Source organism: Protopterus annectens, chromosome 1.part1, assembly GCF_019279795.1.
Source record: "Protopterus annectens isolate FY-2018-M chromosome 1.part1, PAN1.0, whole genome shotgun sequence".
Classification (NCBI taxonomy): Eukaryota; Metazoa; Chordata; order Ceratodontiformes; family Protopteridae; genus Protopterus; species Protopterus annectens.
This window is the reverse complement of record NC_056726.1, coordinates 1,474,275,713-1,474,287,751: the sequence shown is the minus strand read 5'-3', so window position 1 is coordinate 1,474,287,751 and position 12,039 is coordinate 1,474,275,713. Positions and strand designations below refer to the sequence as shown.

Here is a 12,039-nt window from a genome sequence, read left to right as displayed (position 1 = left end):
TGCCTAGCTATACCCTTGTACTTCTGTGCCCCTTGACTGGAAAGTTCCCCATCTGATCCCCTAACGTTTTCTGTCTGCTCCCTGAAGCCCACATTCTGGTTTTCAGTGTCTTTTCCCTGGTCACCTAGTGGGTCTTGCTCCACTGGTCACTTTTCTCTTGTACCTGTTGATTGTTGGCAGGATAAGTGGCAGCCGTAAGTTGTGGCTTGGGCAGAAGAAGACCCTTGTCTGCCCTTTCAGTCTGGTCACCTTGTGCATCTCACAGCAGTAATTCACTCTGTGCATGATTAGTGTTGCAGCAAAGTCAAACACAGAGACTGTGGAATGATTTGATATGGAGTTTAACTATTTATTTATTTATTTATTGCAGTTGGTTTACCAGGATAGTCCATTGGGCCAAAATGAACCCATTTTCAATGGAGTCCTGGGGAGAAAAGCTCCAACTAAACCTGCTTTTGATGTTTTTTTTTTTTCTTGTGGTATTTTTGATGATGATGATTGGCAATATGCCAAATTAGTTCAGGTATTTGAAAAAAAAAAGTAATCAAACCCTTTGTTAGAATCCTGTCCTACACATCTACACATAGAGGGCAGCTGTGCAAGAGTTATGCACACCAGTTAGAGCTGCTGCCTTTCAGGTCCGGGGGTTCAGTCCTGCCTTCTGAATACTGCTCCTGCTGGTGTCTATGTTGCATGTTCAATCCATGTGCATATACATTTTCTATGGATACACCACTTTTCTTCCAAGTACACTATGCTCTGTCTGACTATTGCATGAAAAACATCCTTAATTCAGTTTTCCAGTGCTTTTCTCTCTGTCATGGCTTAGTGAGATTAAACCAGTTAACAAAATGTTGTATTTAATAATATAAGCTAGCTAAGAGCAGTGCAAATGGAAGCGATGCATAACAGTATATTGTGTGTTTATATGTTCTTCCAGATGTATTGTTACAGAATGACACAAAGTAAATTGTGGGTCATCATCACAAAATCTGTACAAGGTACCTATTAAATCTAGCCACAGATGGCTACTAACCACATGTTCATATACAGCATCGCATTAAGGTGGTGCATAGGTGTACACAGCATTAGGAATAAGTATATTAGATGGTTAGCCAAGGTTGGACGGTTTGGAGACAAAGCTAGAGAGGCGAGATTGCATTGGCTTGGACATGTGCTGAGGAGGGATGATGGGTATATTGGGAAAAGGATGTTAAGGATGAATCTGCCAGGTAAGACGAAGGCCTAAGATAAGGTTTATGGATGTGGCTAGAGAGGACATGCAGATGGTTGGTGTGACAGAGCAAGATGCAGAGGACAGGAAGAAATGGAAATAGGTGATCCGCTGTGGCGACCGCTAACCGTGAAAAGCCGAAAGAAAAAGGAGATAGGTGGTGATACATTTCCTTCGGTTCATAACACAGAGCTAAGATTCTGAAATGTGACATAAACATGTCACTGACTGACCACTAAGTGCCTGTAAATGCATTAATGGGCTTTAAATTGCAGTTTCTGGTAAATTAGTCACTTAATGGCTTGTGTTGTAACAGCTTTTATCCATGTTCTTTATTCCAGTGAATATAAAAGTTAACAGTGAAAAAAGAAATAATCCACTTTACCATTCTGATGTATTTAATAAGTAATGAGAAGTCTGTGTGTTCATGCTTAACCTTATAAATAACACAGAGGTAAAATTTAAAGGTGAAGATGCATGTCTGTCTGACAAGTTTTATGAGGTTTTGTAAGTTAGGGTTATTCCAGGCCTTCCATCCAGAATGTCTATAGTTTAGGCACTAGGAAAGGTGAGATAATTTTACATTCAGAACTATGGCTGTGTATGTTCTGTATTTAAGATGGAACACCTACAAAATCAAGTACGTACTAACATGATTGCATTAAGTAATGTTTTGTTATGTTAACCAGTTATTAAGGGATGTAAATAGATTAATCTAAAGATAATAGAGTAACATTGTGCTCACTCACCATTGGCAGATTGGTGTTACTTTTTGGTACAAAATGAGGAAAGCAGAGAAATAGCTGCATATAACCAGTGTGCTCTGCTACTGGCATATTTTAATTTCTCTATGGCTTTAAGAGACATTCTCCAGAGAAGCTTCGAATTCAGACACAAATACAGCATTACATACTAACTGCATAAAGAGTTTCTCAAGTGATTATGTTTTGCTTTGCCTAGCACTGTATATTGGTTTGTAAAATTCTAGGTTCAAGAGTGCCTGGCGGACTTCAGTGGAAGGTGCTAGTGAAGTAAAACTGTTATCACAAGATTCACTGCAATGAAGAGTTGCAACTTGTGTTGTGCAGCTTAGTCCATAATACTTTCTTCTGCTCTACCAGCAGGATGGGGAAGAGTTCCTGTATGATATGCAGACAGGGTGAGTTTGATTGCTATCCCAGATGGCAGAGGGCCAAACATTGGTGAGGGGATATGTATGACCGATGGTCAGGTTTTGTCACCTGGAAAAAGATTTAGATTTCTATGCTACCTCATAGCTCCTTTATGAGTAGAATTGAAGAGGCCAAGGGTAGAAAGCAACAGCAAATACGTAATTGTAGGAGTATAGTCAGATGTCCAAACTGGAATGTATATATTTCAACTCCTGCGTTTCCTGCAGTGATGTTACAGCACATTTAGAACCAAGGAAATGGGGAATAATGACCTGGATATTAAAACAAAACAAAGGCGGGTCAGCTTAGCGCAATGAGCTGCCATTTGTCTGAGGCAGGGCCAGCTCAACAGCAGGCAGGAAGTGGGTGCAGGAGGTTGAGGTACTGGGGAAAACTTAGTGTGGGTGACTATTAAAGAAAAAACAACTGCTATTAATTATTATTTTAACAAATCTTGTAATAAAATCTTCAGAAGTAAATATTCTGAAATGTATATGGAATGTCTAGTGCTTCAATGAACGCCTTCACAGGGAAAACATACAATCTTAAACCTTTATATGCCTTTTTCAGACAGTGTCACAATGTTCACTTATTATTATATATGTGATTACATATGTGAGTAATTAAATAGTTCCATGATTTTTCCATGTTTAATCCAGAAGCTGTTTCTAACACTGTACTGAATATCCACCCAAGATATACAGTATTTACATTAGAACTGCGTTCATTTTCAGACATCCCTTACTGTTTCAAGTGGGCATTCACTCAGAATTAGTAAATATTTTTTTCAGTATGTGATGCCTATGAGTATTTCTTTTGTTGACTTATCTTATGTGCCTGTGCTTTGATGTTTTGCAGAACAAATGCAGATTTACTAAAAACAAATACAGGCACATATTAAAGGTTTTAAGCACAGGATTAAGAAACACCACTGTTAAATGTGTGGCAACTACGCATAATTTATATGTGACTGTATAAAAACATGTTTTATTTATTACACATGTACACTGCACAGTAATATGAGCTTTTGTCAGCAAGGAATACAATGTATAAAAAAGCACAATAATTCTTATATGTTCAAAAGTGACACCTGCTGGGCAAAGTAAGTAATGCCTTTCAGCTTTTCCTGGTTAGGGGTCACCACAGCGGATCACTGGTCCACTTATGATTGGCAGTGGATTTTTACAGTGTCAAGTTGCCAGCCTGGCGCCCAACCTTCAAAGAAGGCACACCCACTCACCCATCTACCTGCATGTCTTTAAAGTTCACTCGGCCACAGGGAGGACATGCAGACTCCACACAGAAGGCACTCCAGCCAAGAATCGAACCAAACAGCCTACTGCTGTAAGGTGACAGCACTAACCACTGCTGCACCGCAGCCTCAGGGCAAAGTACCATGAGAAAATTTGATTTCCTGAGTATGCAGTTTGACATTTCAGTAGCCAACATAAACAAAACATAGGTTGAATACAGTATATAAACGTCTGAAATGAAATACAAAAATTCATGTATTTTTCTCTGTAAAGGCATTAATTGACGAGCTAGTGATTTGATTTTTTCCAGCTAATAAACTCCAGAGTAACAGAATTTTGCAGTTGTCAGTCAGCTGTATAAAAATGCACAGTTGGTCCAAACTGTATACTGGTTATGGCAGGGGAATTCCGTCTTCTTTGCAGTGCTAAGAACTGAGAGTTGATATTATGTAAGTAAAAAGGGTGCAGGAGGAGACGGCCCTGTATACAAGGTGAAAAATCTTGAATTTTCCTAGTCACACACACAGTAAAATAAAATCTGAATTATGCTTATTTTTCCCCGAAGTGGAATTTAGGTAAATGCTTACTGCAGGAATGTCTAAGACCACTTCTTGATTTGAAACATTAAGTCTCATGGGATTTGTTATTACGATAGTAATATCCCAGGTGGTGGAATTAACCAATAAATCATAAGAATTGATAGTCCAATACTTGGAAACTAAGAAAGAGTGTCAAAAAGCTGAGACTGCAGACAGGGCAAGAAATAAAAAGTGACAATTACTACAAGACAAATATGCAAAAACTGCAACAAGAAATCTAGACAAACGTATACTGTTCACATTTGTGTGTCATGTGTGTTAAGGAGCCAAGGAGAGATCCCTCCTCGATGGATTTTGTTCCTTTGGTTGCAGACTGAACAGTTGCTGAAGGCCATTCTGCAGGAGATTTGTTTTGTGGCAGTCACTGAGGACAGTGGGAGGTATGTGGTCAGCCATGACAGTAATTAGTACTAATCGGTAAGGCATGAGAGCAGAGCCTTGTGCAGCGTGCATGGAGGTCGGTGAGAATATAGGTTTATGATACCATATGGCTGCATCTGTCTGACGTAGGTGGCAGTGTTTTACTTCATAGGGTAATCAGGTGTACAGAGTGCAGAGGTAGTCTAAGCTTAAAGTTTAAGGGTACAAGGGCACTGTTGTACCAAAAATAACATCTCATTTGCATTTATCTATACAAGTCTTAATTTCTGAATGTGATTGTCAGGAAAGTCAATTTCTGCTTATGTGTATACATGTGTGTGTGTGTGTGTGTGTGTGTGTGTGTGTGTGTGTGTGTGTGTGTGTGTATGCATGTGTGTGTGTTTCCCTTTTGGTCAAAGTTGGGTGACCATGGAGTTAGTAAATATAAGTTATCAGAGTGTTACTTTATTTACTTTTGTATTATCAATCACAAAAGGAAATTATGTTTTCCGTTGCGATTGTTTTAATTTTTTTTTCCTGGGTTTGTTGTGTGGCTGATGTTCCCTTGTATAACAGCCCTTTCATTTATGCTGGAACATCAGCTATTAATAATACATAAACACACATGCGCACACATCTATAGATATAGGTAAAGACAGACACAGAAATACATATTGTAACATCTTTTATACAGATCTACAACAAGCACTCATAGGTTCATATATTAGTACTAGGCTAACTGCTCTAAGGAACCATTTTAAGCCTAGCCAATTACCTGCTATGAGAATCATGCCCTGCACCTTCTGTCTATAAGGTAAACACCTTAACAATGATGCCAGCCTCCCACCAAATCACGAATTAGACCATGCAGAGTTCATAGATAGTACTAGGCTAGTTGGCCTTTTGGGCCATTTTAAGCTTAGACAATTACCCCATGTGAGTATCAAACCTGCACCTTGTGTATGTAAGGTAAACAACTTAACCATTATGCCAATCTTCCAGAGCAGTGCCATGCTGCATTGGTCAGGAAACAAACCCAGGCCTCTTGCTTGGCAGGCAAGAATTCTACCACTGAACCACCAATGCTCAGGACTTGAACATCTTGTAGTTCAAGTGGACAGCTACTCACTCTCTAACTCAAATATGAGTGCTAAAGCTTACCTGAATGCATACACAACGGTGCAGTGCAAATAGAGTTGTCGCATCACAGCAAGAGGTTCTCTGGTTCAATTCTCAGCTGGGTTGTCTTCTGTGCAGAGCCTGCATGTCCTCCCTCTGTTTACATGGGTTTCCTTCATGTGCTCCAGTTTTCTCCCATATTCCAAAGACGTGTCTGGAGTGTTTCTCCATGGGCCTCTGGCCTCTGCTGAAAATGGGCTCTGTCCCAGTCGGACATTCCTGGTTAAAAAAAAATTGAGTTTAATCAAGGTATGTGTGGCAGCAATGGAGTGGGACTTTAGATTAGATAGTGGTATTAGTGACCAGGAGGGGAGGATTTTAGGTTTAGGGAGAAGGAATGGAGTTTTGTTTATTTGCTATTTATTTTTCTTTATTGACCGGGAAAGTCCAGCTTTGCAGAGCCCATTTTCAGTGAGGTCCTGGAAGAAAAGTTTCACCACAGTGCATTTACATTAACAAGTGAACTTTAGACAGTTCTCAGGAAAACAGCAGTTACATTTCTCATGAAACAACAAACATAATTACAAGACAGGTATATACAGCAAAGTATTTACATCAACAATTATAAGTCTGTATAATTGTTCCAGCTGTAAAATCTTACAGAAGTAAATGGATTGATACTGCAGAAAGGAAACATTATTGTAAAAATGTTTAGCATTCTTTCATTGCAGTAAAGAAAGGTTTACAAGGATTTCAAGATATGTAATAAAGTTAGTTATAAAATTATGTAGGAGTTATAAAATTATGTAGGAGGGGACTCTTATGTAGAGTACAGGAGGATAGTGGGAATGTCATGTGACTGAGAGGGCAGGCATAGGATTATTTTTATTTAGGCTGCCTGTTCCAAATTGGTATATCTAGAAGATTTATAACTTAGGTATACAGGGGATGCATGAGAGGGGTAGAGTGGTAAATGGGGGCAGTTAGCAAAAGGGCAAGATGAGAAGTGTTATTTGGTGGGTGAAAATGGATCTATTATTTCAAGGAGGAAAAGTTGTTAGGGTGTAATGATTCAAGTAGAGGTGAACAAAATGTTTGTGATAAACAACAGGGTTGTGCTTTTACTAGGGGTCTCAACTTCATGACGAACATGAACATGACCAGGACTGGGTGAGGTACTGTTTGGGTTTGATTTTATAGCTTGGGAGTTTGTTAGTCATTTTTACTTGTGTAGGGATGGTGTTCCGGAGATGCAACAGGAGTATAGTGAGTCCCCTGATGAATTATTTGCTTTAGTAGTGCTTTGAAGAAATGTATCACCAGAATGAAGGTCCCCTCTGGGGGTATAGGGCAATAATATGTTTTTGTAATGTAGGACATTCAGGAAAATGTATCAGTTTGCATGTCATAACTAGTTGAATATGTTATGTAGTTGTTAACCTCTAATCAGTTTACCTGTGCTAAGGAGTGGCAGTTGTGAGCTCAGTGTGCACTGCTGGTAGCAAATTTAGCTACTTTGTTGTAACAGGAGGCTAGCTTGTATCTTAGTGTGGAGCTTAGGTTTATTAGGACACGTGAGGCATATAAGATGGTTGGAAGCAAATAGGATGAGGCTAGAGTTTTTTTTGCTGGTTCTGTAAGGTACTGTTTCTGGTGGGTCTTTTTAATTGTTTGAAGAATATGTTGATCAGAGTTAAGATTGTCATCCATAACAATGCCCAGTAATTCAGTCTGTGGTACTACCTCAATTTTAGCATTATTTGCAGATGTAACCAAGAAAGATTGTTTTTGATGGGCACAATGTTTTGGGGTGAAGGACATCACTTTTGTTTTATTTGGATTAAGGAGTAGGTTTGAATTTTTCAGCCAAGATTAGATTGAAGAGCAAGAAATGTGTACGATTTCTTGTAGTCTGGATATTGTGGGGGCTGTACCTATTAAAGTCAAATCATCTGCATATTGTACTATATTTGCTTCATGTCTGTCAGTGTGAAGCTTGTTTATAAAATATTAAAAAGCAGGAGCCCTAGTGTAGAGTCCTGAGGGACACGTATGGTAACAGGAGGAGAGGAAGAGAGATCCTGTTGCTGTTTGACTGTTTGTGGCCTTCCAGACAGATAACTAAGGAACTGTTTAAGGGAGGATTGAGAGAGACCTATAGAAGAGTGTTCAGTGAGTAAATGTTGCTGTGACACAGTGTTAAAAGCTTTGGATAAGTCTACGAACACAGCTGGCACTGTCACCATTATTTCTATGCTGATTTATAGTGCTGGTGAAGTGTAAGATGGTGATGGTTGTGTTGTGATGTGGTCTGAAACCATGCTGTGTCCCCGAGAGCAGATTATTTGAGTTTAGGTGATGTAGAAGCTGTGCATGGATACATTTTTCAAGTATTTTTGATAAGGGGAACATGATTGCAATGGATCTGTAGTTATTAATCTCTGTAGATGTGCCACCTTTGTGTAAAGGTATAATAATGGATTTTTTCCACATGGAAGGAACATATTTTTCAGATATAGATCTATTTATCAATATAGAGAATGGAAAAGCAATTTTATCTGCAGCCATTTTTATGTAGTCTGAGGGGAGTTGGTTATCAGCTAGGTTGGTTGGTTTTAACTTATGTGGGAGTTTTTTAATGGTGGAGGTAAGTCCTGGGCTGAAGTCAAATAGTTGAGGATATTTAGCAGAGGCTGCTGGTACTGAGAGGGTAGAGGAAGTATTCATGTTTGTGAGGGACAATACAGTCTGTATAAAATAGTTGTTAAACTGCGTGGGAATTGGATCAGTAGTATTATTGGATGTAGGGGTGGGATTGGTAATTTGGCCTGGTTGTAAAAGTTTGTTCATGGATGTCCCAAAGGGTTTGGGTTGTTTTGATGCTTATTTTGGAAGATGTTATAATATGTTTGCTTGCCATGTTATATTTGTCCTCTTCCTTGGTTGCCTGAAAAATTGAAATGTATTTTGTGTTTTATTTTTGAACCGCTCTTTCCAGGCTTTGTCACACTGTAGCATTAAGTTCTTAGGTTTTTGTTTTGGTTAACAGTGGTGCAGAATTGGATTTGACCCTTTCAGCACTTGAGAACCCCTTTTAATACTTACCGTGGCATTGTTATTGAGAATATATAGTGAGTTCTCATTGAAGTGTGAGACAACATAGTCTAAGGGCATGGATTTTAGAATTATCCAGTTATATTCTCTTAAGGATTTGATTAAAATATGTGTGTCAAAGTTTTTTGAGCTACAAACTTGGTTGTAAATTATATGTTTATCTTGGATATTGTAACTTCTGAGAGTGTAAGTAGGTTGATGGTTACTTAGGCTGTCTGGAAGGCTACCGGCTAACCTAATTTTATTGTGTCTATTAGTAAGAATCCAGTTTAAGGTCGATTGCCTACCAGAACTTTTGTGGACTCTAGTAACTGATGTAATTAACTGAGTAAAGACGTACACGTTTATAGAATCAGACGGGGTGCTTCTATTAATAAACTGCCAGTCTATATTTAGGTATCCTAGTATTATTGCTTCATGTTGTATATGGTGGGATATACAAATTAAGAAATTTTCAACAGTGGTGATGTTTTTACCTGGTGGGATATATATGGGTGCTAAACAAATTGATTTCCTATTACTGACTTTGAGATATGGTACAAGGAGTTCTGCATTTTTAAACTGTGGTATCTCCAGGGCATATGCAGTTATATTTAAGGGATTATTGTAGATGATAGCTATGCAACCTGCCCAGTTATTTTTCATGACAAGCCTAATTATGCTGAAATCAGGTGGGATAATTTTGTTGTTATTTGTGGCTCTTTTCAGCTATGTTTCAGTAGCTATGACTACATCTAGGGAATATATGGCAAAACAAGCATATATGTCCTGGATTTTATTGCATATGCTTCTAATATTGATATTTAGGAAGAGAACGCTGGATGTGGGGTTGGGAGAGGAGAAGAGAATGGTCCATTTAATGCTGTGCTGTTATTGTGAGGTTTTTCCTGTTGTGTGGGGCCAGGGTCTGATTTTTTGGATGGAATTTTTATGAAGGAAAATATGTAGGCAAATGCATTTGTGCTTTAGTTTTATTGGATTCCATATGGTAACATAGTTAGATTTAAGATACCTCTAACTGAAAAAAAAATCTAAGAAGGTTTGCTGGTATAGTATGGTTGCTGTGGTGATTAATAGACTTGATGACTGTTGATGTAGTGAGTATGTGCTTGTAGGACTATTAATTTTATTTATATGAGAGTATGTTAGTTGGTAAAGAGTGCTAATAAGCAGCCCTTTATTATAATATGTAAGTTAAACTTTGCTGTAGATATTAGTTGCACTGTAAAATATTGCTGGGCAAGACTAGTTCTAGTTACTGCAGAATAACTTCTGAAAGGACAAACTGGGTACAGCACTTTAGTTATATGAGGCAGAGATGCTAATTGTAGGGCAACTGTGATTGGGTTATGTCCTGATTGTTTTGATGCTGAGATAGGTTGGAGGAAATGTATGGCTGAAGTTGGGATATTTTAAATGTAAAGTAGGAGGGGTGGGTGAGAATTTTAGGTAGGGTAAGGGAGCAGAATTAACCTGAGTGTAGTGAGGGTAAACAGAGCAAGGCCCAACCACTGAATCAGTAAAATAACAGTGTTGAGAAAAACAATCAGTAAGCTTTGGCTATGGCAAAAGGTAAGAAGGTTTCCAGAATTAGTTAATTCTATGAGTTGAACAGGGTAAAACAGAAGCTGAGGGGGGGGGAAGAATTACAGAGAGCAGTAGTTAGACTTAGGGTTCTGTTAGGGTCTATACAGTTTTGTAGGACAGGTTGCTGGGAGGGCTAAGTAGTTACAGGATGTCAAGTTAGTGGGAGCTATTGTTGCAGGTTCCAAGCTTATGTCATGGAGTACAAGCAATGATGTGTTGTCACTTTTCTTTTCAATTTTATTTGTTACTGACATTGATATTAGGGCACTTTGACTGTTTAAGGTACAGTAGAACCTCCGTAGTTGACCACCCCTTTAAGTTGATCTAATTTTTGTAGACTGGACTTGCACCACATGTACTCAATTGAAGACGGACCTATTTATATAGACAACCTCTGTGTTGTTGTTGACCACTTTGACTGTGACACACACAACATTACTTTACCCTCTATAACTTGTGACCCTTTAAGTTGATCTAATTTTTGTAGACTGGACTTGCACCACATGTACTCAATTGAAGACGGACCTATTTATATAGACAACCTCTGTAAGTTGTATCTTGACCACTTTGACTGTGACACACAACATTACTTTACCCTCTATAACTTGACAAGTTGAGTCCATGCTTCACCAAGGGGTAGAAGGTGTGGGCATTACCTCTTAGTTGTATTATTTTTTCTTTAGTATAAGGTTTTTTTCATGTTTTATTATTACTACATGTTAAATTAGGCCTAACGTCCTATTTTATCACGTGTTGCTGAAGATATTTTCAATGGGAAGGACTGGTCTGAGTTGTAGGTACATCCTACAATTACTGAAAATTTTTACAGTTAATCGAGACATGGTGGCCCAAAGGAAAGAACTCAGAGCTGACATTGAAGGAAAAGGTTGATCTTCTACATTTTCTGGAAAGCAGCAGGCAAAGAAAGATGGGAGAACATTTAGGTGTTAGCAAGACCATAGTTATCAACATCCAAAAACGTAAACATGAGTACTTGAGAGATAAGGTAAGGAAAGCGGAGACCTACATCATAAAAGGAGGAAAACTTCCCTCGATGAAGTCAATGAAGCCACATTAAGCTGGTTCAAACAAATGAGGGTAGTTAACGTGTGAATCTCTGGGCTGATGATCCAAGAAGTTGATAAAAAATTTGCACAGGAATTCCATGTGGCTGATTTCCAAGCATCAAGTGATTGGCTCAAGAAATTTAAACTGTGACACAAGATCTCCAAGAAAGTCTTGTGTGGTGAATCCAATGAAGTTCCAATTGAAGTTGTGGAAGAGTTCATCAAAAACTTCCCGGACTTCACCAGAGGCTTCAAAGATGACAGCATCTTTAACGCTGATGAGTATGTACTCTTTTTCAAGGCGATGCCTGACAGGAGCCTCATCATGAATGGTGACAAATATAAGAGCAGAAAACTTTCCAAAGAACGTTTCACAGTTCTGCTTTGTGCTAGCTCAACAGGAAAGAAACTAAAGCCCTTGGTGAGTGGTAAATCAGCAAAGCCATGTGCATTCAAGAACCTGAAGCCCAAAGACCTCCCTGTCACTTGGAGATCAAACAAATGCACATGGAAGACTGGTGCCTTATTTGAGGA

The 12,039-nt window shown here is 38.7% G+C and overlaps 1 non-coding gene across 1 annotated transcript; it reads right to left on the bottom strand.

The window, feature by feature from the left end:
- Positions 1 to 5,633: 5,633 nt before the first annotated feature.
- Positions 5,634 to 5,704, bottom strand: TRNAG-GCC. The gene has a single exon. It is a non-coding gene; the product is annotated as a tRNA-Gly (tRNA).
- Between the last annotated feature and the right edge of the window lie 6,335 nt (positions 5,705 to 12,039).